The sequence below is a fragment of the Pinus tabuliformis genome, chromosome 1_1 (assembly GCF_031772625.1).
Source record: "Pinus tabuliformis cultivar Carrire ecotype Pingquan chromosome 1_1, CPIR1, whole genome shotgun sequence".
Taxonomy (NCBI): Eukaryota; Viridiplantae; Streptophyta; class Pinopsida; order Pinales; family Pinaceae; genus Pinus; species Pinus tabuliformis.
In genome coordinates, this window is record NC_142297.1 from 470,098,891 (window position 1) to 470,105,278 (window position 6,388).

General features: G+C 36.2%; 1 pseudogene; it reads right to left on the bottom strand.

The window, feature by feature from the left end:
* Positions 1 to 255: 255 nt before the first annotated feature.
* On the bottom strand, positions 256 to 2,815 carry LOC149213788 (protein DETOXIFICATION 40-like; annotated as a pseudogene).
* Positions 2,816 to 6,388: the final 3,573 nt, after the last annotated feature.

The window sequence follows — 6,388 nt, forward strand, 5'->3', positions numbered from 1 at the left end:
TTATAATATTTAATTTTTTAAATGTATAATAACATTATTGTTATATCAACAATAAATATGTAAAAATAAATTTAAATAAGATTAATAAAAGATATTTTTAATTAAAAAAATTAATATATATATATATATATATATTAAATTTTTATTTATAATTTTAATATTTTATTTTTTTAAATTAATTTATTTAATATGAAAAATATAAATGTTTACTAGTTAGGATTAGGTGTTAATATTTTTTGATGTGAAATCATTTGTTCAATTTCTTGTCTAGATCAAAGTGTGATATATTCAACATGAAAATATAGCCCTACCAAGTTTTAAAATATATATATATATATATATATATTATAAATATAAATATTTAAAATTTATATAATTATTAAACTTACCTTCACTCCAAATCCAAATTTAAAACCCAATAAAAGACCTATAGGAATCCCAACAATATAGTAGCAACCCACATTAATGTAAGCCACAAGAGCTTGCCATCCGCAACCAACAGCTACACCTGCATGATAAGCCAAGAAACATACATTAAAGCTTCAAATATTTTGAAATTTAATCGACAAAAGTGATATTAATGGTATGTTTATTGATTTTAAAATATTTTCAAAATTTATAATTCAAATAAAATGATCAATATTTTATTATTGTGTTGTTTTTTTCCTTTTTTATTACACAAAGAACACTTATCATAAGTTGTCAAATGAGTAATGGAGACAGTGATTGTTATCCTCACATGCTGGTTAATCTGTCATCCTTATACAATCAAAATCAAACCACTTATAACTATCAGTAAAAACAACAAAATCTATATTGAAAAAAATAAACTTTTAAAACATACTCCGAACCCTTATATTGTTTTATAATAAAGCAACCTTTTATCTTTATCTCATATATATATATATATAATTAATTAATTAATTCCAATTATAAATTAAATTATGTAGAGTAATTTCAAACATAAAAGCATCCAAAACTGCCAAACCTTGTAATTTTCTCAAAATTTAATAAAAAAATATATATTTGAATAAAATTTAATTAACCTGAAAGCACGGGTTGTATGCCATTGAGAATAACTGAGACAGCCAAGAAAGGGCAAAGTTCCGCCACAGCATCCGAGACTTCCTCCCCTTCGATAAATGCATAGCTAATGATGTTGCGTAGCAAGAGAATGGCAATGGCAAAAATAATCGAGATGATGAAAGAGATTGTCGTCACCACTATCACTGAAAATGCCGTTGCTCTGGGATTTCCTGCGCCGAGCTCATTGCTTACTCTAACACTGGACAAAACAAAATGGCAAGTATATTCGCCCAAAAAATCTTTAACAGATGCCAAAAGACTGTATTCAACATAAAATTTATGTGAAGAGGAGAAGATTGAATCATGGATCACTGACCTTGCTGCTGCGTTGAAGCCGACTGAGATCATGAACAACAATCCCAATACTGTCATACTGTACACAAAAATTTAAAGCTTTAAACAGTGAGAGGAAATTTAAAGCTTTAAACAGTAAAGAAAGAAAATGATGTAATGATAAAGTTATTAAAGATCGGTAAAGAGAATCGTGTCTGTAGATTGATCTGCACCAATTTGGTAAAGGCAATTTTGTTTTAAAATATAGAAAGAAATTTAACTAAAAAGGAAGAATACCAGATAGATAGTGAGTCCAATGCAATTTCTGGATTCTCCAGAAGACCGGCCAACAGAACCAATATCTGGAGATACCAGGTCTCCAAACTAATGTCATAGAAAACCAGTCGGTCAGTGAAATGTGAACTCAAAATAGGAATCAAGAAAATATTTAAAATGCTAGCAATGGCGTAATTTATGAACCTAAATCAATAAAACCAGTAAATTTTAACCGTGAATTCAAAAGCTGAAATCAATGTTGAAAATAGCATAATTCACAAAACCTAATCAAGAAAATCAAGAAATGTTAGAAAATAACATAATTCACAACCCTGTTCAAGAAAACCAAAAAATGTGATCAATGAATGGACTCATGCTAACATAAGTAGGAAGGTGGAGTGTAAATCTTACCATAACATGATGGCCGAAGCGATAGAAAGCTTCAAGAACGACGGCAGGCCGGAGAAGGCCTGAAGTGAGAAGCCTGTCCATGTGTGCTTGCATTTTGGGGTTTTTAGGATATATACAAACTGAGCAATGACGACGATCCACCACGACAGACTCAGCACAAACGCCGCCCCGAAGATTCCCCAGCCGAGTTTGTAAATGGCGAGCCAGCTGAGCAACAGGTGGACGAATATCGTGCAGAATGATATGAAGGCGCTGGGCATGACGATGCTCTGAGCCTGCAGGAACTTCTGGATCGGAAAATTGGCGGCATATGCGTATATCTGGGGAATTAGGCCGTAGAGAATATAGCGGCCGCGGGGGCTATTTCCTCCGACTCCCGCAAGAGAAATCGTAGGGACTTGGAGAAGACGTAGATGAGTGTGAGAGGTATGGCCGTCGCCATGAGAAGGACGGTGGATCGTTGCAGGTAAATGCCGAGCAGAGAAAGGCGCGAGTCAGTATTTAGGCGGGTTTCCAAATTCAAAATGAGTGATGTATGGATGGTATGAAGGCGATGGTATGACATGGGACGGCGGGTTTCCAAATTCAAAATGAGTGATGTATGGATGGTATGCGGGTGGATGAATGCGAATGCGAATACATACGGAATCGGAATTCGTTCGCCGGAGAAATGATGCACACCGCTGACGGCCAAAGCCGATGTCAGAACCCGCTTCCCAACACTGTACTTAAGGTCTCTTAAGAGTGCATTTATAATGCTATAGTCCATGAAATAACACTTGCCATTTAGGAGAGATCGAGTCCAGCAAGTTACAATGAACATTGTAATTTCTAGTTACTGAGAGCGGTCTCAAATCTTTTTCATGATTTTAGATGCCCAACTGGAGCAAGACTGTTGGGTCCCTATAATACTAGTGATTACCCCATTACTATTGTAGTTATACCCCTTATTTATATTGATGTACCCATGTAGTGCCCATATTGTTACTATTGTGCCACATAGAAGCCCACTATTGTTATTGTTGTGCCCTACAATATTATTGTTATGTAGGCTTTGATTGTATTGGGACCACTTAGACTCCTATATATAGAAAGGAGGTATTTTCATTTGTATCATCCAAGAATTGTTCATTTATGTAATGTAAAGGAGGTTGCCCCCTCGAAGAGGCTGAATTCTAAGGCGTGGATCTCTCTTTTCTATCTTTTTGTGAGCTGGTTTCATAACATTTGGTATCAGAGCTTTGGATTCTAGGGTTTCGCTGCTCCAAACAGGTCATCGTGGCATTTTCGCTATAACTTTTTTTCTGTGACGTTTCAGAAGTCGCAAAAAAAACCCATTTGAGAAGACATCGCGCTGAACCTTGGGTCCGAATTTCAGAGCTTTTCGCGCGATATTTTCGGAGATATGATTTCAGGAAGTTGGTCTTTTTGATGACTCCTGAATTACACTCAAAACAGGTGACCTGGGGAAAATCGTCATAACTTTCTTTCTGAGCATCGGATTGAAGTTTTGTAAGAAGGTACAGAAAGAGGACGGACTGTAGTTTCTTGTGGGTGTTTTTCAGATCCAAAGATCGAAACAGTGACTCGTGGCACGTCGTACAACTTCGCTCTACTGAACCAGTCTAAAAGCAAGTCACCGTGGGAGATTTCACATAACTCTTCCTTGGAGAATCCAATTTGGCTCAGACTTGTGGCATTGGAAAGAGGACGCAGAAGGCTACTACAGGTAGCAATTTCAGAATTGGATGATCTGAAATTACAAAGATACATCAGATTCAATATCAGGCTTCTATAAAGTGAAAAAAGGTGTGTAGTTTTTATTTTTATTTTTGTGTAAGCTTGGTTTAACGAAATTCAAAGGGCATAGTAAAGCATTATTATCGGTAACTGATGCCCCGAGGAAAGAAAATGCAAACACCTAGTAAGGAACCTGAAAGCTCTAGCATGACTCATGAAGAAGAGGAAGAAATGCTACATGATATATCAAAATTACAAGAACAAGTGCAACAAATGTCACGCTCACAAAAGCTAACAGAAGCTAAGATAAGTGGCGTGGAATCTAAGGTAAATGGTGTGGAATCTAAGATAAAGGGCATGGAAGCTAAGATGGAGGATTCGATGGCAAATTTGAAGATAGATTTGAATACAAACATGGAAGAATTGAAGAAGTTGCTACAAGAAAGGGTCACTAATGGTGAAAAGGTAGTAAAGGAAACTCATGATGAGAACAAAAGAAATGTTAATCATGATTCCATAGACTCTAATGTTGGATCAAAGACTCACCATGTTCCAAAAATCGATATGAGGAAGTTTGATGGCAAGGATCCCGCCACATGGATATTACAGATGGAGCAATTCTTCGATCTCAATAATGTGCAAAACACACAAAAGGTACGTATGGAAACTTTATATTTGGAACCAAATCAGTTTGTATGGTATCAATGGCTTTGTTCTCGTAAACAATTTATCACTTGGGCAATTTTTACGGAAGAATTGATAGCACATTATGAGGATACAAAAAGCAACACTTTTTTTAGCCAATTGATAAGTCTCAAACAAAAGGGTTCAATAATGGAGCACATTGAGGAGTTCCAAAAATTGAACATAAGGGTAAAAGATATTCCAGAGGAGCATAGGATTGATGTGTTCATAGGGTCTTTAAAGGATAATATCCAACATGATGTGCGCCTTTGGGAACCTGATTCATTAGAGAAGGCATTCAGGTTAGCAAGAAAAATGGAAAGCAAAATTATGGCAACTAGGAAGCATACCATTCACAACTATAAAGAAGGAAGTGTTGTTGCCCATAGTCTTCCACAACCTACAAGGTTGACACCACAACAATTGGAAGAAAAAAGAGCAAAAGGGCTTTGTTACAATTGTGATAGCAAATACACAAAAGGTCATAAGTGTGCTGAGAAGAAATTATTCTACATAGATTGTGAAGAGGAAGAAGAAAAGGAGCAAGAAAGGTCAAAAGAAGAGGATATACTCCAGGAACAAAGCCTAGATGAAGAACAAATAAATCCGACCATATCTTGTAATGCATTGGCGGGAATTACCACTCCTCAAACCATCAAGATAGAAGGACAAATCAAGAAGAAAAAGGTAATAGTGTTGATTGATTCAGGAAGCACCCACAATTTTATTCATTGTAGGGTAGCAAAAGAATTGAATTGCTTCCTATATCCAGCACCAGAGTGTCAAGTGATGATTGCAAATGGAGGAACAATAAATTGTTCTGGAAAGTGCCATAATATCAAGCTATCCATGGGAGAATATGTATTGACTAGCCCAATGCTTTCCATTCCAATGGGAGGTGCTGATGTTGTACTAGGAGTCCAATGGCTACAATCCTTGGGTACAATAGCTTTTAATTTTCAAGAACTTTTCATGAAATTTTCTATGGAAGGAAAGGAAGTTGAATTAAGGGGTATTGCAGGGAAACCAGGAAAGATAATCAGCTCTAATGGTATGACAAAGCTTCTAAAAAAGGAGCAAAGAGGTGTAATTGCACAATTATGTTCGCTAGATGTTTCCACATTGGAATCATCTATTTCTCCAGATCTCCAAAAAGTCCTGGACAATCATTCCAAGGTATTTGAGACTCCCAAAGGTCTCCCACCTATGCGTGATCATGATCATGCTATTCATCTGATTCCAGGAAGTGTTCCTCCAAACATCAGGCCGTACAGATATCCATATGTCCAAAAAAGTGAAATTGAACGTATGGTTGCAGAAATGCTAGAGGCTGGTATAATTCAACCGAGTCAAAGTTCTTTCTCAGCTCCAGTAGTATTGGTGCACAAGAAGGATGGATCATGGCGCATGTGTCCAGATTATAGGGAGCTCAACAAGCTCACTATTAAAGATAAGTTCCCCATTCCTGTTATTGATGAATTACTGGATGAATTGCATGGATCAATTTACTTCACCAAGTTGGATCTTCGTTCGGGATATCATCAAATCAGAATGAAGATTGAAGACATTCCGAAAACAGCATTTAGAACTCATGAGGGTCATTATGAATTTTTGGTCATGCCTTTTGGCCTTACCAATGCACCTTCAACATTTCAAGGTTTGATGAATTCAATTTTCAAACCATTCCTTAGAAAATTTGTGTTAGTATTTTTTGATGATATACTAATCTACAGCAAGTCTTGGAAGGATCATGTTGAACATGTTGACAGGGTGCTACAACTATTGGAGGAGAAACAATTATATGCAAAAAGATCCAAATGTTTCTTTGGAGTCCAGGAGGTGGAATATTTGGGTCATATTGTATCTCATGAAGGAGTTAAGGTAGACCCTAGCAAAATTAAAGCCATTAAGGAATGGA